The following is a 25559-nucleotide window of genomic DNA, read 5'->3' as shown; positions in this document are numbered from 1 at the left end:
ATTCAAATATTAAGCTGTGACTTCCCTGTGAGTTTGTGCTGGTATTTGGATTCCTGGTCAATTAAATTGCCCCTTTAATTGAGACAGTGTTTTGTTTGTAGAGGATATTTGCATCTCTGAAAACCTCCTATTCCTGGGAGAGAATTAACTTCTGTCTCCCTGGGCTAGGTATTGCCAGCTGTGGTCGGAGACAGGACTGTAGAATATTGAATTGAATTAAATTGAATTTATTATCATGTGTACTGAGGCACAGTGAAAAGCTTTATCTTGCGAGCAATGCAGACAGATCACAGAGTTAAGTAGCATAGATAAGTAAACAGCAGCAAAAACAAAAAACACGGGTACAGGCGAAGAATATGTCTTGATCATGTGACATCTGCATAGGAATTTCACAAATAGGGTCAATGGAGCAAAGTGAAATTGGGCCTAAAAAGAAAATCCTTTCTCTTATGTAGTGCATCAACACATTCTGAGAGTAACAATCACAATTGATTAGTATGTATCTTTTTCATAAATGAGATTATAATGCCTTAAAGAGACGAACTGTATGAATATCACTTCACCTCAGCAGAAGAATAATGTTCTTACATAGTGTAATGTTCCTGTAGTTATGAAATAACTCCACCCCATGATATTATGAGAAATCCCATGGGGGGGATTTTCCAGTTAATATAAAAGTGACGTAAAAATCTTGCAACACGGGAACTGAAAACTTTGATTGTTGTGCTGTAATGTCAGCCTGTTAAGTGCGAAGTTATCACACCACTGTGAAACTAAATACTGTACAATTAACGCAGTGAAAATTCAAAGGGAATTTAATCCTAATTATAATTGAATGAATGAGAGCTGTTTACCCCATTTTTCTTCCTTTTGATCAGTCTAATTTTCCTATCCATTTTCCTCCCTCCCTTCTCAGGCCACAAGGTCTTCTGGCCTCCATGCTACTGTAACCAATGCACACTTAGTTAGGTTGCTGACTGATAGAAATTCCAATTGGGTAAATTGCGTTCAGTCCAACAACTGAGTAAAACAATCTTTTATGGATATGCTCTCAACATATTCGGAGAAAATTCCCCTCTGACTGAGCAAAATATCTTTCTTCGGCATTTGACAGTTTTGCTTTTCATTACATGTTTCACAAAGTAAAATGTTCTTTAATCTCAACCAGAGTTTATCCTCCATAACGATCTATTTCCTATATGTATGCACGAAGATATATTTTTTTAAAGTAACTTCATGATAGTCCAACTTAATAATTAGCTGTAAACACAGTGCAGATTTCTTTTGTGGTTGAGAATACTCTTTCCAGGCCATAAGACCAGTCCTAATTTGCTGTCTGCTCTCAAATCATAAGGTAATCATTGATGAGGAAAGCTTTGAGATAATCTTAGTTCATCATCCAAAAAGATCCTAAAATCCTCATAAACATTGCATCAGATTTTTTTTTCATAATTCCAATGTTTGAACTAATTCCAATGTTTTGTCCAGAAGTCAATTCCACACTTTTATGTACAGAATTTCCTGACACAAACCTGTGTACAACACTCATAATTTAACTTGAAGTAATATTCTGGATTTATTAATAGTGTCCCCTCAATTATCTAATATACCTCTTTTCCGGTAACAGGTTGGGCTCAGATATGGGACACAATCTGTTAATTTAAACTGCTCCAAGCTGCTATGCTCTAAGTAAGTTATCATCATCCCTTCCTACCAACCCCCACACTTATTCCCATCTCCTCTTCCATGTAAGTATGCTGTTTGACTGAATCGTTCACAGTTCCTAATGAAAATGCCCTGAGAGAAGTTTAGCTAAAAGTGTGCACCTTATCTTTCAGTTGGAATTACAGCATGATGATGGATGAAGTCCAGTGAAATTACTGTTTTTCTTAATTCTGTTAATGAGAAAGCCTGTCAGCAGTGATTTATTTGATGCTGGCTGTAAACTGTGCTTCGTTTGATCCTATTATCTGTGCTCTCAAACCATCTCTTTGCCTTGCAGCTTACATTGTCCAAGAAGGCCAGTTGATATATGGCTTTTTTTTGGCGGGGAGAATGTTGTTTCAAAATTAGCGGAACAGGTTGCTGGGATGGACTGGTTATAGGGCGCAGTATTTTTGTTTTGTCCTGTTATCTTTAGTTAGGCATTGCCAGAGATCGGGATCTGACGGTCCCCTTTTTATGAGACCTATCAGTAACTGTATAGGTAGATCTCATTCCCAGCTTTTAAATTAAGAATAATGGCCCATTAATCAGTGCTGCTTCCATTGTCTGGTCAATGCGGTGTGGAAGATTTACACAGCCTTGGTCAGAGGCTGCAGACATTGACATTTTTCTCCTCGGTGCTCCAAGCTGGTCATTTAGAAAAGACTTGAAGCTGCTGAAAAGCTCATCTTTGTCCTTTTGGTAAAACACTGTCATCTAAAGGAAGCAATTATGCCGTGTTGTTTGATAAAGTGCCTTTGTAACTTTTCACAACTGGCTTGAAATGTGCAAATACTTACTTTGTTGAAGTACTTCTGATATATGTGGTTAGAGTTATTGATAGTGAAGAAAATAAGAATTGGGATTGTTCTTTCAATGTATAAATGAGAAATGCTTTACTGAAATCAGATTGTAATTCCAGTACAGTAACTGTTATTGCATAGATAGTAATTCATTGCTGCAGCTATGAGTATTAACTATAATGAACATTGCTTTAGGCTGTCCGATTCATAATACACAATTTATGTAGTAAGCTAGCTTTGAAGTGGTCTCCAGTATAGGTTGTCACTCAGTACTCTGAAATTACTCTATTTATAAGTCATGATTGTGCATTCACGATTGTTTAAAATTACAATTGCAATTTAAAAACAATGGTGCATATGCAATTGCAGCATATACAAGTTAAACTGCAGCTTTAGGTTTGTGGTTGTAAATCTTTGCGTATGTTAGTTGTAGGCTCACAGCGATCAGGAGTGTGTGAAGACCACACTCCTGGCCTGAATGGTTGGACTGAGGCCAGTGACAGTTATGCCCTCAGAGGGGCAATTTAATGCCATTTAACTGTCAAAGGGATTTTGGCTTCAGAGGTTGGGAGTGAAACCATCTTGTAAAACAGTATTCTTTGTCCATCTAGAGGAATGCAGGCTGCCTTGTTTGCTCAATGCAAAAGCATCAAAGAAGATAACACAATAAAATTCAAGTATAAGAAATTATGCACGAAGCGTTAAGAAAGACATATTCCACAGTTTCATATTATGTATGTCTGTTTTATAATTTGTAAAAGTCCTTTTTAAGTGACACCACTGACACAGTGTAAGAAGTGAGGCAGCCAAGTTGTGCACAGCAAGCTCCCAAGATGAGCAATGAGACTGTCATATAAGTCAAGCGAAGGTAATGATCTAGTCAGGAGAGCAAGTTGTTGAACTAAAGTATGGGATCAGTTGTAATGAGCAAGTTTAACCTTGATGTGAGGATGGCATCAGCATAGGCAATAGGTCAGAATCATAAGCAATTATGAATTGGTTGCTAATGTTGCTTGAGCAACATTTCCCATGCTGTTCTTCAAAAAAGTGCCCTGGAATGTTTTCTGTCCCTGTTTCTGTTATTTTATTTTAAAGCATTTGACTGACAAAATGATTCTCGGTTTGCAAGTACAAGAGCTCTTGCAATTTGTTTCCCTAAATTAGAAAATGCAACAAATGAACATTTTGCCACTTGAATAAGCAAACGATGCAGTCAACAGTCAAGGACTGCAGACTTAATCCGCAGAATGTGCTGTTTTGGAAGGCGTCATGATTGTCAGCATTGTTGATTTTTTTTTATGACAAATGTTTGAAACTTAGAATTTGTATGAGAGCAAAATAAAATGACATTCTGTCCATAGCAATAATGTTGTGATGAGTACTACATGAGAAGTAATTGACTTTGAATTGGTGTACCTCTTTTCTTCTACATTTCTTTCGTGCTGCTTCTTGTTGCCGTCCCGATGGAGAAACAGTGCTTTTATTTAATCTTATTAAATAGTGGAGCAGGCTTGAGGGCTGAATGAGCTAACTCCTATGGTCCTACTTCCCTTTCTATTGGTCTCTCTACTGAGTGGAATTCACCCATGAGAAGCCAACCTGTTATTCTCCTCTTACTGGAAAGTAATATGACATTGTTGAGGCCAATAGTTTATTATGTGAGGAAATTGTGGACAAAGTCACCATCTCCTGTGGCATGGTAGATACTGCTTTATTGCACTACCATGTTCTTGAATGATAAGCTTTCTCTTCTCTTACACAACTAGTACGAACCTGACTAGCTGTGTTTTTAGCACAATTTCATTGTTTATATGTATTGTATTTTATCAAAGTTAATTTGGGAACATTGATTAAGAAAATAATCAAGTGTATTAATAGTAGGACTAAACTTCTTACAATTTTGTGACAATTTCCCCATAAAACTTCCTCTAAGAGAGCAAGATGGTGAAACAGCAATACTAAATGGGTTGTGAGGAGCAACACAAGCCTTGATGTATGTGATGGGAATCAGCATAGCACAATAGATGGGATATAAATCTGTTTTAAAACAAAACCTACAGCGGATGTGAAAGCAAAGCAAGAGACTAGATTGTTAATTAGTGTCCTATTTGAGGAATTACGAATGTGTTTACTACAGGCTATTTTTCATGAAGGTGGGGACAGTGTCAGGATGGTAGTAAATTGACACAAATTTCCATTGGCCTTTATGAGATAACAATAGCAATTTACATTTTATTCAGCATCTTTAATATGGAAGAACAATCTAAGGCACTTCATAAGTCAATAATCAGAAGGTAAGTAGATGTCAATCCAAAACTAAGGTATTAGGTGGTGACCAAAAGAGGTATGATATAAGGAGGATATTAAAAGAGAAGAAATGGATGCAAAGGCAAAGGAGTTAGGGTGCTAATTCTGATATATTCAATCTGGTCCACTAAAGACACAACAACCAATAATAGAAGATCACCAAGTTTATTATAGACTGAATTACCTTTGGAATTTTGTGCTCTATATGCCATTGCCACATTTACTAACTGAGAGATGTGATAATTTTTTATGCTTTATCTGGACCAGGAGTTAGGAATTAAATTGAAATTTTTTTAAGTGATAAAATACAGTAGTTATTATAATTCCATAATTTATTTGAGGTTTATGGCAACTAAAATATTAGCTTCAAATACCTGTGCTGTTGAGCTACTAGAAAGAGGTAAATAACATTACAAGTATTGCCAGTATTAAATGTCGAAATATGTTGTTTATTTCAAGTTTTCAACTGAGGCAACTTTTTTATGTTTTTAAAAAATGCATAAAGTTCAACATAACCATTAAACATTTCAAGCAAGATTTAAATTTTGTGAGCATTCTTCTGTTGTATCTTGTTGTGACTATTTGGGGACAGTTTTGTTTGATAAAGTGTGCTTTGAAAGAGAAACGTTCATCTAGTATGTCATGTTTAAGTTAAAATTATACTGTACTTCATTTACTTGTTAAGTCTTTAATGCAGTGTGCCTCTGAAATATTTTAGGATGCTTTGGATGCAGGGTCTGCAAATAAATGCAATGATGGAGGCTTCTCCTTTGAATGGTATCGGTTCTAACAGATGTACACAGGAGCTTGAGGAAATACTGGAAATGGACAAATCTGATGAAGAGGAAACCTATTTCCTTCATGTTCTAACAACAGAGCCATTCAGGCCAAGCTAGACTTCATTTTTTTGTTGTGAATTAGTCAGTCTTAGCCAGGGCGGAATTATAGTCCTTAAAGTTCAACTTGTGTTCCTGCTCCTGATCACAATCCAAGGACTTTTGCTGGAAGTAAACGTGTAAATCCTGGGCTGTACTATGATTCCTGTCATTGTGTATAACCTGCCAATATTCAACATGTGAATGGAGTCTCAAGTAAAGGAAAATACTGAAGATGCTGGAAATCTGAAACAAACATAGAGAATGCTGGGTAAGTGTCATTTTGGACTAGGCAAGATAACTCTTGCTACGTAGGCTGTCAGACCAGCTGAGTTTCTCCAGCATTCACTGTATTTGTTATGTGAATAGGGCTACTTGGAAGAATTTGCAGAGATTATTGCATTTTTGATCCGTTGCGTCACCTTTCTTTGTTGAGCTTCCATATTTGGACTGTTCTGACTTGTGAGTACTTAGCTGTTTTGTATATGAAGATACCCTAAATGGCGCAAATCTGTGTGAATGTCAGGAGCATGCCTAGAACAGAAATGCAAAGCTTTCATTCAGAATTGCTTTGAGTACAGGTTCTAACCTCTGTTTCCAGAGAATCATTCATGCCTATAATAAACACTAAATGATCAAGGGCTTTAATTGATCAATGTGCATGAATCAAAATTGATGAAAAAGCAAATAAATAGTTGGGATCTGATATGAATATTGCAGTAGATGTTATGCCAATCTAAATTTTGAAGCAAAAGAATAGTGAATAGTTTATAATCTGTATCAAATTATGTAGCTTACAATTAATGTTAGTTGACTTAATTATATTTTTTCCTTTACATTCTTATGAACTGAGTGAACTAACTGGCCTAACATGACCACAATGAAAAGTAGACAAAGGATTAGGCATTTTACTTCTGCACTTTCCCACCTATGATGTTCTGTTGTTTACATGAAAGGCTGGAGAGTGGTTGGCTTTCAAATGCAGAGGCAGTACTCTAAGCATCAGTTTTCTTATTTGTAGAATGTAATTGAATATGACTGAAATAGTTGCTTGCGCTTGACATATTTGAATAACTCGCAGCTAAATTCAAAAGTTGCTTCTGGTCATACAAACAACTTTGATTTTTTTTTGAATTGCGTGTAGTTCTATTGTATAGCTCAGGTCTTTGTAAAGCTATTTGGTTAGAACAGTGCATTTTATAGGCTGGAATAATTTGAAATGCATTGGGTTTCGACTTTTGTTTGTATTACTGCTGAATGGCAGGAGCCATTACCAAACTATAAACCTGGAGAAAAATGTTTTCGTCACATAATGGCTGCTCATATCTGTAGAGCAGTAAAGTGAGAATAGCATTTTTAAAAGGGGAAAATATTTCAATGCATCATAACCCATTATTTGTGGGTAAAGATTACAAATCTGTTAAACGTGTCTGTGCCAATCACCTGTTTATTAAGTTAAAACGAGGGAGGACTGTGTTGGTTTTAGAGGAAAGAACAGCAACAAACTGAAATAATTTTTGATGGTTATAACGATATTAAGCACAATGTATTTATCTATTAGGGATGGAAATTGTTTTCTTAATCTGTTCTTTTATGGGATTGTCATCTCATCTCAGCTTTTTTAAATCCATTCCAGTCAACACTCAAAACATATCAGCAATTCTCCCTCCACTTTCTTCATTGTGAGTTCATGGAATCATAGAAACGCTACAGTATAGAAATAGGCCATTCAGCCCATATTGACCCTCTGAAGAGCTTCTCACCCAAACTCATTATCCCTGGCTCACCCACCTAGCCTACACATCCCTGAACATTATGGGCAATTTAGCATGGCCAGTTCATCTAACCTGCATGTCTTTGGATTGTGGGAGGAAACCAGAGCACCTGGAAGAAACCTATGCAGACATGGGGAGAATTTGCAAACTCCACATGGTCAGTCACCCAAGGCTGGAATCGAACTTGGGTCCCTGGCACTGTGAGACAGCAGTGCTAACCAGTGAGCCACTGTGCTGCCCTGCAGGAGTTGTGCTCATAAAAGTGAAGGTGGACATTATTAGTAGGAAATAGAACATTTTTCATTTGCCAAGGTCAATTATTCTGAATTAGTTATTGATCAGTCTGCTCTCAAAATTCTCAAGCCCTCATCTGAAAAGACCATACTTTACTGAATATAATATTTGAGACACCAGAAATCCTATTGTGGCTGCTGAAGAATATTGCCAATTTATTGCAAATTATTGCTGAAATAGGGGCATTGTTGTGTGGCACCTAGGCAGGTTTCAGTTGATTGAAATTGTTTAAACCCACTTCATACAGAATCTTCATGGCTGAATTTGACCTAAGTCCAAGGGTTGAAAGACCAACGTCTAACCCATTGCTGTGCCCCAACCTTCAAATGTGCTATAGTTTTAATTGTGTTCAGGTTTGTCTAGACACATAGTTTGCTCTGGTCTTATGATCTTCAGCTGTGTAGAACATTTGACTGTTTTCAACTTGTGCTAATGATCTGGCATTCAATTCTATCTGGCTAGCCTTGCACAGTAGGGGCCCATAAGGTTATTAGCACTGATTAGCCTACACTGCAGTACAAAGCATTACAGTACTTGACTAGCTTATAACCTTGAATTAATTTTGTGTCTTGGATCTTTCCCTTTTTTTATTCTTTGTAGTCAATATTTATACATTTATTTATTTGAGGACTCAACTAGAGTTAGATTTTTATACTGTATTGATAGATTTTGAAGCTTTCACAATTCATAAATCCACTGACAACTTGACACAGAATCATGTGGATTTCAAGTAAAATCAAAGTTGTTCAAATTTATTCCTGAAAATGTATTAGTGTATTGTCTTATGAAGTAGTGTAAGGAGTAAAATTTCTTGAGAGAAAAATGGTCCTAAATCACACACCGATCTCTTATTAGTTGACTGGAAGTCAAACAGCATCAGGAATGCAATAAGAACCAGAAGAACTGTGGACACTGGAAATCAGAAACAAAAACAGAAATTTCTAGAAAAACTCAGCAGGTGTGACAGCTTCTGTGGAGATAAAACAGAGTTAACGATTCAGGTTCAGTGACTCTCATTCTACACTTGGATCCAAGAAGTTACCTGATCTAGAGAAGATAAACTACATCAGACAGAATGTCTTTTGAGCCAGTTTTTCTCTCAACACAACAAATAACCAGAACTGCAAATGATCAGACCTAGAAGGTGAATTTGGATTAAACAAAAAGTAAGGAGTAGACTTTGCAGGTGGTCAAATCAAGGTTATTTCTGTGGAATTGAGAAGGACAGGCAATTAGAAAAGTAACTAAACATCTATATGAAATAAAGGAAAAAAAAACACCTTTTATAATCTATGGATGCTTTAAACGAGAAAAGTGAAGTAAAGAAGAGGAATTCCAGTTCATGCGACATTGGATTTTGTTTTAGATTAGATTCCCTACAGTGTGGAAACAGGCCATTTGGCCCCACATGTCCACACCTACCCTCTGAAGAGTAACCCACCAAGATCCATTTCCTCCTGACTAATGCACCTAACACTATGGGCAATTTAGCATGGCCAATTCACCTAACCTGCACATCTTTGGACTGTGGGAGGAAACCAGAGCACCTGGAAGAAACCCTCACAGACATGTGCAAACTCCACACTGACAGTTGCCCAAGGCTGGAATCAAACCCAGGTCCCTGGCACTGTGAGGCAGCAGTGCTAGCCACTGAGCCACCGTTAAATAAGGAAAAGTGAAGTTTTTAAATTAAGAAAGGGAAAATGGGGAAAATAAAACAAACCAGGATCATCAATTGAGAGGAACAAAATGAAGCATTTCAGCGAAACATTACACATAATAGAGGAATACAACCAAATGCCTCTGTTATAAACATCTGTTAATGGCACTGAACAGAATGGGAAATATACTGTGGAAACTGGAGCACTTACTCTGCTGGAAAATCACTAAAATAAAAACTGAAAATACATTAACAGAAACTTGGCTTCAAACTCTGCAAGAATAGAAAATCAATATATCAGTGTACAATATATTCATAAAGCTTGACAATATCTGAAAGGTGCCAGAGTATGAATATTTGTACATGCTACAGAGAGAACTGATATTGACAAAAGAAGGTGTACAAACATGACCACTGTGTTTGGAGCTCACATATTGTCGTAAAAAAAGGTCTGTTAGATTTGTGGAGGTATACTGTGGATAGAAGGTTGAAATGGAAAGATATGTAAAGGGTTTAGAGAAGAGAAAATGTGGATTAACCAAGATCCTTTAGAGTTTGACGAAACATTATTAAGGAGTAAGATTAAAAAAGAAATTAGGAGGCAGTCTTGAGAAAAGTGCTCGATATGAGGATGAGACTATTCAGTATTCTGCCTGGGTCTACACATGATTCAGCAGGCTGTTTCTTTTCACCTGCAAATATTTGGGCACACGGTGCAGCATATGCCTTAGGATGCCAGGATATTGTGGGGATTTGCCTCAGTTTCTTTTCTTTGCTACTGTTCTGCCTCAACTAAGGCATTGGGATGCAAAGCATGATGGAGCTTGGCCATTTGAGAAGTGAGAGAACAATTATGAAAGATGGGCCAGGGTAAATGGCCACAAATTGATTCCAGTGGCTGAGCTAGATCCAGAATGAAGGGAAGACTCCATGAAAGAGATTGCAAACACACAAAAGTTAAGATGCCATGAAATTCCCTTTCATGGTTAATGAATGAGGCAGAAGCTATATCAGTTGTCGAGGATAAAATAGATAGGTGAGCGATTTAAAAGGGTGCAAGGATATGGGAACAGAATAGGTAAATATGATTAGAGTTATTCATTCATGTAGCAGGTAAATGCTGACAAGAACTGTTTGGGCTTATTGACCTATTTTATTCTTGTAACTTTAAAATGTAACCTGTATTCAAATTTCTTAATTTTAAGTATGTAAACCCAATCTTAAATTTGAATTTAACATTTGCAGGTTTAAAGATCAATACCAGTAATGTAAGTAAAGACAGACAGCAAAAACATCTATTCATTTTGTACTTGGATGCATTCTGGCCAGATATAGTCCACTAATGACTGAGTTACTGTTGTCATCTTGTTTGATGTGTGATGAAATAGAAGTATACAGGTAGGTCACTTGAAAGTCTGACATTTCCTGGTGAAAATTCTGGAAATGAAAGTAGTGCTTCAGAAATGAATCACTTGTTCTGGTAAATGAATTTTTTGATGTGTCAGATTTACTAGGCAGTACTAAACAAAGCCAGATGTTTTTTGTTGATATAGTATTATTTTGCTGATATCGTGGAAGAATTGTTCCTTTAATACAAAACTGCCAACAGTGATGGTCATAAAACAAGCTAAATTCTTGAGAACTGCAATAAAAAATTCTGCTTTATTTGAAGTATATGTGCAGAGTCAGTAGTTCATTCAGAATGTTAGCCAGGATAGTGCAGTATAAAGGATTGCTTCCATCTGTTTATTTTGGACTTTTGGCATATTTTTATATATATATATATTTTTTTCTCATTATATTGGAGTAAACTAAAGCATTCCGGACCATTAGACAACAGCGAAATAACAGTTTATATTTAGAGCCGGTAGGGAAGGGAACATTAGACAGGAGACAGGAAAGATTGCTATAGTGGAGGTGGTGTGAGAAACATGAAGAAAGAGAATTTTTTCCAAATGAAAGAACAGAGGCACCAAATATTGTGACAGATTTTTGATGGAATTAGTGAATTGTATTAGTGAATTCAAATTTCACCGTCTGCTGCCATGATTTGAAACCATGTCCCTGGAACATTGGCTGAGGTTCTGTATGCTAACCCAATAATGTGAGCACTACGCCATAATCTCTCAGCAAAGGTTCTCTTCCCTTCTTCATCAATTGTGTTTTTAGCCTCTATTTAAATGTATCTATACTGGTCACCAGCACATTTCACATTCGCCCATTCTCTGGGCAAAGAAGTTTTTTCTAAATTCCGTCTTTGATTCTTGGTGGCAATCTTATGGTGATGACTTCTAGTTCCAATCTTTCCCATGAATTGAAATACATTCTTTTTTTTAGATTAGATTACTTACAGTGTGGAAACAGGCCCTTCGGCCCAACAAGTCCACGCCGCCCCGCCGAAGCGTAACCCACCTATACCCCTACATCTACATCTACATCTACATCTACCCCTTACCTAACACTACGGGCAATTTAGCGTGGCCAATTCACCTGACCTGCACATCTTTGGACTGTGGGAGGAAACCGGAGCACCCGGAGGAAACCCACGCAGACACGGGGAGAACGTGCAAACTCCACACAGTCAGTCGCCTAAGGCGGGAATTGAACCCGGGTCTCCGGCGCTGCGAGGCAGAAGTGCTAACCACTGTGCCACCGTGCCGCCCAAAACCCACGCAGACACAGGGAGAATGTGCAAACTCTACACAGTCAGTCGCCTGAGTCGGGAATTGAACCCGGGTCTCTGATGCTGTGAGGTAGCAGTGCTAACCGCTGTGCCACCGTGCCGCCCTGTATCTGTATTATCTGTATTATCTGTATCTGTATTATCAAAACATTTCTCTGCTTTATAGATCTTTATTGCAACATCCTTCAGCCTTCCATAACCTCTCATTTTTGGTATCATCCTTGAAAACAAACTTTTTAGTTTTATGCTAGACAAAGTATTATTGATACAGAGGTATGTGAACACAAGTGGCATCTTACCTTTCAAGGAAATAAAGATGTTTGCCTTTTATGTGACAAATGCATGAATGTAATCTCCATCAGGAGACCCAACTTACTAACTTTGAGAGCTAAATCAAATGTTGGATGGGACAATTTCTCAGATGACTGTTACAACTCAGTACTACTGTTATAATTTGCATTTTCATTCTTTTCTAACATGATTGTTCACAAGAACACTACCGGTCAGAATTTGAGCCATATGAAAAGATATTTGAACAGATGATCAAAATCTAGTTCAAAGAGTTATAAGTAACAACTTTATGGAAAATTGAAAAGTGGAGATGGTTGGAAAAGGAAGTCAACAGTTTAGGGGCTGTGCTCAGCTATCAATGTGAAGGAAATTAGAGATAATCCTCCAAACGTAGAGGGCTGGCCATCCATTGAGGGAGTCGAGAGTGTGGAGCTGGAAAAGCATAGCAGGTCAGGCAGCATTCGAGGAGCAGGAAAATCGATGTTTCGGGCAAAAGCCCTTCATCAGCCAGTCCTGATGAAGGGCTTTTGCCCAAAACGTCAATTTTCTTGCTCCTCGGATACTGCCTGATCTGCTGTGCTTTTCCAGCACCACACTCTTGTCTGTAATCTCCAGCATCTGTAGTCCTCACTTTTGCCATCCATTGAGGGAAGTCAGTTGTGTAATGTTAATGTCACTGAACTAGTAATCCAGAGGCCCAAGTAAATGGCGAATTAGGTTCAACATATAAATCTGGATTAAAAACTGATTTAACAGTGACTGTGACTGTAAAACCTCACCTTGGTCAGTAATGTCCTTTTATGGAACGAAATCTGCCATTCTTTCCTGGTTTGGCCTACATGTAACTCTTGAAATGCAGTTTGAAATATCCTTACTAACCACTCCGTTGTATTAAATAGTGACAAAACCAAATTAAGGGTAATTAGAGAAGGACAGTAAATACTAGTTTATCCATTGATGCCCATACTCCACAAATGACTAAACAGAAAATAACTCCTCAGTTTCTAAGTTGACAGATAAGAAAAGGGCCTTTTTCATTGATGTACAACTCTGTGACTCTATAAGATAGCTAATTGCATTGGATGCTTTCAACTATTAACAATTATCCTTTTTGAACATATCTTAACCTAGACTTCCCCAACTTTATTACCAACATCGTTCTCACCCTGGTCCGACACTTCACCTCAGACTGCAACTTAAACAATACCCAAGATTCACACAGCATTCAAACCCTGTGCACAAACACTGCGCACATCATGATGAGAAAAAGCAATAAAGAAGAACAGTTGAACATCTTTGAGTTATTGCGTATTAAAAATTAAGCCCCGATGACCATAATTTCACCTTCTAATCCAATACTTTCAGTTCCTTTCCAGAACCAATTATATCACTTCACAATTCCACTTCACAAAAGTACAAGGTTAATTCTAAAATAGTGCTTTAGATGCTGGGAATCTGAAATAAGAACAGAAAGTAAGAATGTTCAGCTATGGCAGCATTTCTGGAGAGAAACTGTGTTGATGGGCTGGATTTCCTCATGAGATCTGGACTCTAACACTGGGTCAACATTGGTAAGCCTCTTATTTTCCTGCCCTCTCGCCTCCAATCCCAAATCCAAAGGGGCTGGGGAAATTCAACACAATGTTTTAGGTCAATGATGTTTGGTTGGTCATGAGAAGGTCTAACTGTATTTTAAACAAGCATCAACATTCGTCAGTGTATAGTTATTTGTACCCAAACTAATAAGGCATCACTGGAGGATTCTATAAGTTGTCCTTAGGTGTCTCCAATGTCGTCCCTTATTAATATTTCAAACAGACAAACTTTGTAAGTGATGGTAAGTGACCCTCATTCTGTCCTGGAGAAGTATAAAAGCATTGTTCCATGATATATTCGATCAGGAAAAATAAAGTCAGTTTAGCCATAATTTGGGAGAGAAAAATTCACCTTGAAACAACAATCCAAATCTAACCCTGCTAATGATTTGGCAATTCTGTTGTAAAGTGCCAGGAGAAAGCTAGATTCTTCTGGTAGTCAAATCAGAACATAATGGCTTCACTGTATAAAAAGTCTAATAAAACTATCTCTTAATACTGTATACTTTGTAAGGGAGTAACATTCTAATGGGACCTTTTTTTAACTTCTGACTGACAGTCATGCAGCAATGTCTGATCCCAAAGCAATTGAGTAAGAATTCTGTAGAAAACTAAGTCTGAAATTAATACCTTTATTCAAGAATACTGTACCAAGTTAACTTGCCTCAACTGGGAAAAGAAGAGACACTGGACTTTTTTGTGACTTAATAAGAAATAAATCAAACCAAACAAATGTACTGTCAAACATAGGACGTATTGGACTTCGAGCATTTCTAAAGGGCTATCTCCAGAATTAGATTCTCTTTATCATGAGGTTCTCCATATGTAGCTCACAATGCAACATTTTTGATTTCAGAGAAAAAGGGAAGCATGCTTTGAGCTGTGCTCATTACAGACACCTATCTCTGTTAAATTGATTTCAAATTTCTGGCATGGCATTTAAAACTCATCCTGAACCTTTTATATATAGAATGTTCAAAAAGATTTGTCCATAGAAAGATTATGTTCAATGTCCCTTCAGCATGCTACACCATGCTCACTTGGTTCAGCGACCACCCCTTACTGTTCTTAGATGATAAAAATAGATTTCAGAGGATGGAATAACTTTGTGAGATCTTCTCTTAGAATTATACTACACAATATGACCCACTAAGTTTATGATACTTCTGGAAGACAGGACGTATTGTGAGAGTGTGCTGACAAAAATCAATACAGATATTTTAGTGCGAAATGTGGAATTTTGATTATCAATGTGGTGAAATGTATAATCTGGGATAAAAAATACTTTGGTAATCTGGACTGATTTAGTAAACCTAGATAACTAAGTACGTTAAGATTTGAGGGACAGCAACTTGTATTCATGTAACATCTTTAAAGTAGTAAAATATCTTGAGATGCTCATCTGAGTAATGACACTTCAGTATGTATGAAAAGTCAGCATCAAGTAGAAATTTGAATTTCATGATTGCTTGTGGTATGAAATATTTAGCTATTCACCCATTATCGTGCTGTTACTCTAAAAATGGAGTAGGTAAGTAGCAATGGTCAATTGTCTTCTCATTTAATTAACTTGGATTCTTTTAATAAACTATTTGTTAAATCATTACAGTAGGATTATTTTAGCTCGTTTCCTCAAGTACAACTACTATTCAAATGTTTAATCAGCTGGAATATATAATGAACATTTACTGGTAATTGTTGTAATATGTAAGATTAAGTTGCAAACACTGCAAGTTTGAAAATAGCATAACGTTCAAAACCATCGTGATACTGTGATACTATACCTCTTGAGTGCCAGAATGCAGAACAATTTCATTTTATTCTTTGTTGTACCAAAATTTTTTTTTTAATTGAAGCTACTTATTCAAAACATAATGTGTACAATACATTGATACCAATCTTGTCATTGTGCATTCAACAATGCATTGCACAATCCTGAGCCGAAACTGGCTTATAATAGGCTACAGCCAGATGCTTGACTAAAGCTCATTGTGTTGGTGTTTTTTTTCCTTCTGTTTAGTAAAAAAGGAAGCTTCAGATTTTGTATTGCACATCAGAGACTGATTTTACCATAGCATGGAGCTGTACCAGCATTTAAGCTGCAATATGTTCAATATTGAAGTTTCTCAAACCTCAAGTGTTGAAATATTTAAAACTCTGCTTTTTTAAAATAATGTACAAATAAAGCATTTGGTTCAACAGATCTGTTCAGTTCTTGTGACCGGAGTGCAGCAGACAGTGAAATTTGCACAATGAATATATTGCAAAAATTAAGAGCTTGCCCCATCAAAGTGCCCAGGAATAATTCTAGATTGTATGGACCAGAAAACCTCTAAGATCTGCATTGAATTGACTGATCTTGAAAAGATCAGTACCATTGTATTTGCCTTATTGGCCCTGTAACAGAAAGAACACCTTAGGATCCTAATCGTGTTCAGCATTTACAGATTCCATCTGAAAGATTAGCCTCTTGATATGTAAAAACTGCACCAGGAATAAAAGTGGTGTTCATCAAGGATGAAGAGCCTGTCACCATTATTTTTTCACTCAAAGAATGACTGCTTGCATCTATGGAGTGCCAGCACTATTCTTTCAAGTGAGTCGATGCTTTCCAAAAAGAAAAAAAAAGGGAAAATAATGAATTAAGAACTTCAACACAGTTTGAAGTGCTTGGTCTGTTTATTTTTCACATAATTAAATAACTTGCTGTAATTAAAGTTTTTTTTTATTTTAGGTCTCTCTTAATAGTGAAACAATCCTGCAATGTGTCAAAGTGGAGGAACTAGCAAGGTAATGATCAACTCTCTCATTTATGCAATTGAAAGATTCGAGTCTAGAAGTTATGACTCCTATCAAATCTGTAACAAATTTCCAATACCATACTTTTAACGGAAACTTTGAACTATTTCAATCAACTGAGGAGAACATAAACCTTTATTACTTTCTGAAATGCTAGAGAATTGTAGTAGCAAAGTATGTATGCTAGAATAAATGAAATCAAAAGCTAATCATGGCAAGGAAGGACATCTGCCTCCTCTATCCAGAGAGATCCTAGTCTCCACCACTGTTTTTGAAAATATTCCAAGATTTTTGTGTTGACATCTGTCCAAAAGGTTCCCCTTTCTAATGTGAACCTACAACACCTCGTTCTGCTCATATGGTTTACAGTAAAATTCCAAGTCAATTATTTCTATGTTTTTAACAACCTTCCAAGTCTTTATAAGACCAGCTCTCAGATGCTTCCTTTCCAAATTGAAATATTCAGTTTCTTTAGTCAAAACATATATATATCCTGACACATAATTCATCTCTCAATTCCTATTAATCTAGATTGTGAGCCTTGGTTACAGATCTACTTCCAATGCAGTAAAACACCTTTTTGGTGTCTCAGTTATATATATACTCTGGCAAAAAAGACATAGAAAGGAAATTTAGTATGCTTTAGTGATACATAATTTTGACGTAAATTTCATTTGGTCAGGTGCGTGTGCATAAATCCAGATGAACGCCTGATCAGTTATGTTAAATTCTCCTGATAAATTGGAACTGATAGCGTAATGTTGAGTGCCTCCTGCCTTGGGTGCAAGAGTTCTGAGGCATATTTTGCACACATTTCTCATGGAATACTACTGTGACAAGAGGGCAGTTGCATTGCTTTAAAACTATACACAGACTCCGTTCATTAATGTGTTCAGTTTTGTTTAAAAGACGAAATCCAGAAGCTAAAGCCATGTAATGTTCGTTGAACACTCTTCTAAAACTCGTGTTGTTATGGAAGCCTGTCTGTTTCAATTGGATCTTTGCAGCTAAAGGAACATTTCTGTAGCTGCTTAGCAACTTGAACGATAGATCGTGCTTTTTATGTAGAGAATTAAATGTTTTTGAATTGTAGTCACTTAATTAGTAGGCAAATATGGTAGTGAAGATTAGAGTGGTGCTGGAAATGCACAGCAGGTCAGGCAGCATCCATGAAGCAGGAAAATTGACGTTTCGAGCAGGAGCTGGGCTCCCACAATGTGGATTTTCCTGCTTCATGAATGCTGCCTGACCTGCTGTGCATTTCTGGCACCACTCTAATCTTGACTCTAATCTCCAGCATGTCCTCATTTTCGCCTAGCAAATACGGTAGTCAGTTTGCATATATCAAGGTCTCACAAGTAATAGTAAGATAGTGACCAGCTAATCCATTTGATATTGAGGGATAAAAATTGGTCAAGATCTCAAGACAAATTTCTCATCTTCAAATATTAGCCCATAATATTTAAATATTCACCTGAAGTGACATATCATTCTATCCTATTTGTAGCTGCTCTTCCCCATGCTCTTTCAGGATGTCAGGTTTGTCTGTCTTACACCATTATCACAGATCCGCTGAAGCTGGTCTTCAATTATTTTGTGATGCCTATAATCCAACTACATCACGTTTGTCCCCTCGTTCTGCTGCCCCTACTTTGTCCCCTCCATAGAAGAGACCTCCATAGCTGTTCAGTTCTTATCAAAAGACTAAAATTGTGACATTTTTTTGCTGTCACTTTTTAGATCTCTTTTTACTCTTGCAGTTTCAAGCCACTTTTCCTTTTTCTCTTATCTTGCATGGGAATTTTAAATATGTCTTAGCATCCATATTTCAAATATCTCTATTTTTGACCACAGATCTTATTTGTCTGCAGGTTTCTGAAGCATGCAGGAACCTAAATAAATTTAGCATCTTATGAATTTCTTCTCCTTGTTTCAAGCTAAAGAGACAAATAAGGCCAAGTTTAATAGCAAGTCCAAAATATACCTCCAAATACGCAATATTCCCTCAATAATGCATCAGATTATCAGCATAGAAATGTATTCAATCTTTTAATGTGACTTCTGCCATCACCTCCTGCTTTAGAGGGAAGAGTCATATCGCTGTGTTAACTTGACACTTCTTGAATAGTTATAGTTAGACAAAATATATTATTGAAACCTGTCAGAATATTTATGATATTTAAAATTGCATTACATCAATATCTATGATATTGGACAGCTTGTTAACATCAAGCTATAGGTATTTCTATTGACTTAAATCTTTGTATTTTTTATACTTTCAACTTCGGGAGCAGATATCCCTTTATTCTGTCCCTCCTGAATGAAAATAAATGTTATCCTGTCTGTTTGAATAAATCGATATTGTTAGGTTTATTGGTGAATGCAAGTTCTCTCTGACCTGTATCCACCCCTGTCGCCAGACTAGGAGACCAGCTCAAGAAGAAGGATATTTCTATCAATGATATCACAGTTACAGCTGCTTTGAATCCTTCCAGACAAGTGGTCACAGACCTCTGTCATGTCTTCCAGCCTTTGGCTCGTAACTGTTCTAAGCAGGATACAGGAAAAGATGTTGCCAAAAAATGCTAACAGCAAGTAATAACATTGTGAAATGGCTACCATTTCATTGATGTATAGTGGTCTACAAGCATAGAAGCAGAATCTTTCATGTGAATGCTCATTTGCCTTGATTCATTCTTTTTGTGGCGATCAGTACTTATTGAACATTTCCGCATTTAGACCCCACCCAATGACTGCAGCAGTCAGAGAAACTTATTGAGCAGACATAATTTTATTCTTATGGTCATCCCTTGCCATCCTTTTCAGCGCTTTGCTGCTTCTTTTCCTCTGGCTGTTCAGTCATTTAGCCCCTATGAAGGTCAGAGCCCTGGAGAACAATGCAAATTGGGATTTACTCTTAAAATGTCTACATTAATCTAAGGAATGGAATCCCATCTTTTGAATGCTGAAGGTGTTTTATAGTATGAATGTGTGAATAAGTTAGTTGCAATGCACTTCTCCCATATACTTTGCCTCAAGCACTAGAATGTCATGAGCCAGGAAATATCTTTGGTTTATGAAAACGGTCCTAATTTTTTTTGCCAAAAACCATGGCAACATTGTGCTGTGATAACCGGGACTTCTGGAATAGAGCCATGTGGATGAAACATTCAGGCCATTGATGGAGCCTTGTAGAATGTGATCTGTTATGTCTGGAGAATTGTTTTTGACTCTAATCTTACTCATTCGCATACCCGTAGTATCTGGTGGATAATACTGAACTTCCGTACCCTGGAGCCTTCTTTTTAAAGTAGACGCAGTTCTATGAGCTGCTCAAAGAGCCCACACATGTTTTCATTTTAATTCTTAGATGTTTTGAAGTATAATAAATCATCTCTGCAAAAAAAATGTTGTGGTTTTCTGACAAAAAAGGAAAAGATGATTTTGATGTGCTTCTATAGAATAAGCAATAGATCTTAGGTTACCTGGATTATAACTCCTCCATTCTTTGTTTCTCTCTGTACTTTTGCAAAACAGTTTTATGTCTCTTGCAAGCCTAATCAACAGTTATCGCTTTGATGGTTTCATCTTTAATTCTTCTTGATGGACCAGCTTTTTTGGTCTTATTATCTTTTCTCATCTCAAGTGGATCATCCATTGGTAAAGCTGCCTCCAGGAAACTCACTTCTTTCTTTTGTGTCAGATATTGATCTTTCTCTTAGGGGAGTTGATTTTTATGAACGTGCACTACCATTTGGAAATTTCCCTATTAGAATGTGTGAGTTAAAAATTCAGGCAATTGCTCAAGATTGTGCATCAATTTTGAGTTTTAAAAATTCCTAATGTTCTGAATCAATAATTAAGTCTTTGCACTGATATTTTCTTTTTGTAAGATCAGCTTAATAGTCTTAATTCCCTGTATAGTTCAACACCATTTAGTAATTGAATACTATTCCAGATCTGGTAAGGCTCCTTCATGGCTGGAGAATTTAAGACAGACTCTTTGAGACATGTGATTTTTATGTTGAGTATGGCCTCCACCCCTATCTTTCAGCTATAATCTTAATTTTATCCTTTCCATAAAACATATTTTTATTGGTGAGATCACAAAAGCACTTTTCACCTCAGAAAATTGAGATTTTTAAAAAGATGTTGGTTTTTTTTGGATTTAAAAAAAAATCTTTTGCTCTTCCTGTAGCTGTCTCTCACTCACTCCCACTATTTATTTATGCTTTAGTTTTTTCTTCTTTTGGCTTTTATTCATTCACTTCCATCAAGTACATTAACTTCCCTGTCAAAATAGTTATAGCTGAATGAATTAACCTAATGTAATTTTGAACCTTTAATGAACGTTGCAACTTTTAAATGAAATGCATTTCTTTAAAAAGAAAATTCCCCTTGCCCTAAAGGCAATTACACTTTGCTGGGATATATTGAACTTTCACAGTGTTCCAAGTTAAATTTTAGATTTAAGAAATCATGTAATTAATCCAAATAATTGTAAATTCCAATTCGCATTCTAATTTCATTCTCTGAGAAGTACTGGGTTTGTTATCCACATCACTAATCTTGGAATAACCATTCATATGTTACAACGATGGAAAATTGTGTTTTGAGTCATTTTAGTGTTTGCTTAAATTCGTATTATTGTAATAGAAACATTAGCAAGTACATTAGCACTAGAGAGCAATAGCTTCAAGTCTCTGGACAAGATATGTTTTGAATGCTAAAACCTGTTACAAAGAGAGGAGAAAGATAAGGATGGGAGTATTATATATTCAATACAGTTGTACAATGTCTTTGGATCAAACTAAACAGTCAGGGTTAGGTTTAGGATGTTGAGTTGACAAACATGTTCCATTTTGATTAATTTGTTGAGCCATTCTGATACAGTATCAGCTCAGTTTCCTTTGTTGTGGTTCTGTTCGCCGATCTGAGAATTTGTGTTGCAGACGTTTCGTCCCCTGTCTAGGTGACATCCTCAGTGCTTGGGACCCTCCTGTGAAGCCTGGAAGTCTCCCAAGCCCTGAGGATGTCACCTAGACAGGGGACGAAACGTCTGCAACACAAATTCCCAGCTCGGCGAACAGAACCACAACAACGAGCACCCGAGCTACAAATCTTTTCACAAACTTTGAACCGTTTCTTTTGTATTCAAACCACCATTTGAACATCCAACTGCTATTACTTGAATTTAGTTACACATGGTTAAAACAATATAAAACTATGGCAGCACAGTGGCTCCGTGCTTAGCACTGCTGTCTCACAGTGCCAGGGACCTGGGTTTGATTCCAGCTCTGGGTGACTGTGTATGGAGTTTGCGCATTCTCCCCGTGTCTGCGTGGGTTTCCTCCGGGTTTATCGGTTTCCTCCCACAGTCCAAAGATGTGCAGGTCAGGTGGATTAGCCATGGGAAATGTAGGGTTACAGGGATAGGGTAGAGGGGTGGATCTGGGTGGGATGCTCCTCAAGAGGGTCGGCGTGGACTTGATGGGCTGAATAGCCTGGGCTTCTATGTTCCAGTGAACCAACAGAGTCCAATGGCCACAATAAATACAAAAAATTTCAGATGACAGTGATTTGCCTTATTTATTTTTGTAATTTGGAACCGATATGATTTTACAGTACCAAAGCAAGTTAAATAACAGAAATAGTTCAGATTTTTGTTCAATGTTTCTCCCAAAGCATTGGTGCAAGTTAATTGCTGGTTCTTTTTAAAATTTGATTCAGTCAAGATTGTATCATAGAATCACAGAATCCCTACAATGTGAAAGCGAGCCATTTGGCCCATCAAGTCCACACTATCCCTCTGGAAGAGCATCCCATCTGGACCCACGTGAACTTATCCTTGTAATCCTGCATTTCCCATGGCAAGTCCATTTAGCCTGCGCATCCCTGGCCACTATGGGCAATTTAGCATGGCCAATCCACCTAACCTGCACATCTTTGGACTGTGGGAGGAAATCAGATCATCTGGCTGAAACCCACACAGACACAGAGAGAGTGTGCAAACTCCACACAGCCACTCAAGGGTGAACTTGAACCCATGTCCCCAGTTGTGTGAGGCTAATCATGGAGCCACAGTTACAGGGATAGGGTAAGGGGGTGAGTCTGGGTGGGATGCTGTTCAGAGGGACAGTGTGGACTTGATGGCTGAATATCCTGCTTCCACACTCGAGATTCTATAATCGTCTGAGATATTCAAAATCTAGGAACTTTTGATAATATCACAAGGATGTAAACAAACTGATTCTGTCTCAATTGGTTGTGCCTTTATTTTGAGGATGTAGAATAATTTGTGGAAGAGCGGTAAGGTGAAACTGAAAACCCTCCAAAATTTCATGTCATTTACTCCATTTTCCACTTAGTCACTGGATAGGTTGATGGGCTTAATCCGTTGTTGGGTGTGGATGATTTTGGCCAACAGGAAGGCTCGCTGGCCATAAATTAGAACAGCAGGGAGCATCAAAAACTGGACTGGTAGTTAGGAGGGAGATAGGAACCAAGAAGACTGAAGAGTAAAAGAGTAGTGTTAGGATAGAGAGTTATTCTGGAGCTGTAGAGGATTATGTCGTGAACATTGAACCATTCAAGAGGTTATGTTTTGAAATGTACCTTTCACTCAAAGTACAGCAGAGAATTGTGGATAAACACCTCCACTCAGAAACGTTCTCATGTAATCGGGAGAAAAACCCGAACATGAACCATTTTGATGTTAGAGGATTAGGAGATTTTCGTAGTATCTCTCAGACAAAGAACAGTTGTTGGTGGAGACAAAGCAGCTACTGCTTTGGGAAAGCAGGGTTAATTATTTTTGTCAGAAACCAAGCCAGATATTTTGGAGAGTCGCCAAAGTATTCTTGCTGCTGGTAATTGCATCCTGGAAAGTTTGGGCCAAATGGAAGGATTGTTGAAAGACACTGGAAATTGAAATTGGCCTAAAGAAAATAAGTATACACCTGCTAGTGACCATGTGGTATGTAAGAGATGATGGGTGGGTAGCATACATCATTTCTGCCTAATCGCAACTCAGTCCCAATAACTCAGGAAAGTTAAGGGTCCCACTCGCCCACTGATTCTTAGGCCATTGAGGCTACTAATTTGCCACTTAAAGATCGCAACCTGCCTCCACTGCTGTAATGTGCTGGGCAGAAGCAAACAGATGAGAGTGGGAGAATTGTTTTTCCACCAATGTTGTTGTAAGAGTAAAATTAACAACCTGTTGTGGACTGCTCATAGAACCATTCTACCTTAAGATCGTAGCCACCTCTGTATCTCCCTCGCCTGACATTCAAAACTGATGTTTCACTCTCTACTTGTTAAGGCTACCTACAGCCTAATATCATTGAGGGGGTGAGTGACTGAGTAATAGAGCTTTTGTAAAATTCGGCACCTCAGGCTGCCCTGAACTACCTTTTAACCCTTCTTGATTTCTGACCCTACGTGATCAGTGTTAGAATATTTGTATTTGTTGATGAATTTGCAGCTGAGGCCAATACTTGGCCTTTCCCAGCACCCATACATGCTTTCAGTAGAGGGAATTGTAATACCCATGCTGCTAGGCCAGCGAACTCAGCGTACAATGATGATTTAAATGTGGTAGGGTCAGCTCTTTATTATTTGATTACTCACTGTATAAACTTATTGAACCATTGGGGTCACCATACAGATTATTCTGTTTGCAGAATTCATGAAGAATTGTCTCTTGAAGACCAGTTATGGAAAGTTTCTGTTTCAGTCATGGACAAACCATATTTCATTGGTGAATTGCCAGATCAACCCATTTGTGGAATATAAATCCAAACCCAAAGATGTTTAAAATGAATAGCCTGTATAAAGTACAATAGCAATATCATTCCTGACCAATATAAAGTGTCATTTACAGTATCATTCAGCCAAATCATCTGTCTAGGCTGTGTTCATTTCAATGAAATATGTTCAGTGTTGGTCTTGTAGTGTGTGGGGAAAGTTCCTTTTTTCATGCATTGTCCGTGCTGAGAGATCGTTTTCATTAAAAAAATCATTCATTTTAATGGCAGTTTTATTTTCTGTCAGAGCATTAAGGTTTGCAGTAGTTTGGTTTGATCCTTTGAAAAGTGAGGCAACTGGATATGTGCAAACTCTCATGCTTTTGTTACATAGTGGAAACAAGATGTAGAAAGCATGAATATCTGTGCTTGAAACAATTAGGTAAAAGGCCAAGACTAATATACGTATGAAGGATAAAACTTTGCAAAATGGGCAATAATAAAATATCTATTTAAAAGTGTGCTAACTGAAAGAAGACTTAATCCAGTTTATCTGCTTTCCTAAGAGAGAATTTCATTCAATGGAATGGTGGCATGGGCGTGGTTACCTCATCCATGTTGTTGAGGTTTGACATTAAATGCTGGACCTTTGCAACTTGAAGATATGTAAATGCGAAGTGCTATGGTTGTTATAACATTTATGAATGACAATTTGTATCATTGTACAAAATCAGCGAAATGGTTCATAAATTTAGAAGTTTATAATATTTTCTCATCAATTCCTGTTTATTTGATTTGATGTTTTGGCATAACCATAATCCATACATGTTGGATGGTTAAGAAGGCATTTAGCACACTTGCTGTTATTGCTCAGACCTTTAAGTAAGAAGTTGGGATATTATGTTGAGCTTGTTCAGGATGTTGGTGAGGCCTCTTCTGGGGTACTGTGTGCAGTTCTGGATGTCCTGTTACAAAAAGGATATTATTAAGCTGAGGAGGGGTCAGAAAAGATTTATCAGTATCTT

General features: G+C 37.3%; 1 protein-coding gene across 10 annotated transcripts in view; it reads left to right on the top strand.

Annotated features, from left to right (window-relative positions):
• The window catches only part of raraa (retinoic acid receptor, alpha a), a 571472-nt gene that overhangs the window by 150075 nt on the left and 395838 nt on the right, over positions 1-25559 (top strand). For 7 of the 10 annotated variants that reach the window (XM_072561419.1, XM_072561418.1, XM_072561431.1 and 4 more), the window contains one exon: positions 16722-16777. The exons of the other annotated variants lie outside the window; for them this stretch is intronic. The gene's annotated coding sequence lies outside the window, so the exon portion shown is untranslated. The remainder of the gene's footprint in view (positions 1-16721; positions 16778-25559) is intronic. 10 annotated transcript variants of the gene reach the window in all.

Source organism: Chiloscyllium punctatum, chromosome 42, assembly GCF_047496795.1.
Source record: "Chiloscyllium punctatum isolate Juve2018m chromosome 42, sChiPun1.3, whole genome shotgun sequence".
Classification (NCBI taxonomy): domain Eukaryota; kingdom Metazoa; phylum Chordata; class Chondrichthyes; order Orectolobiformes; family Hemiscylliidae; genus Chiloscyllium; species Chiloscyllium punctatum.
Note: the sequence above shows the minus strand (reverse complement) of the source record. Positions and strands in the feature narration are given on the sequence as shown.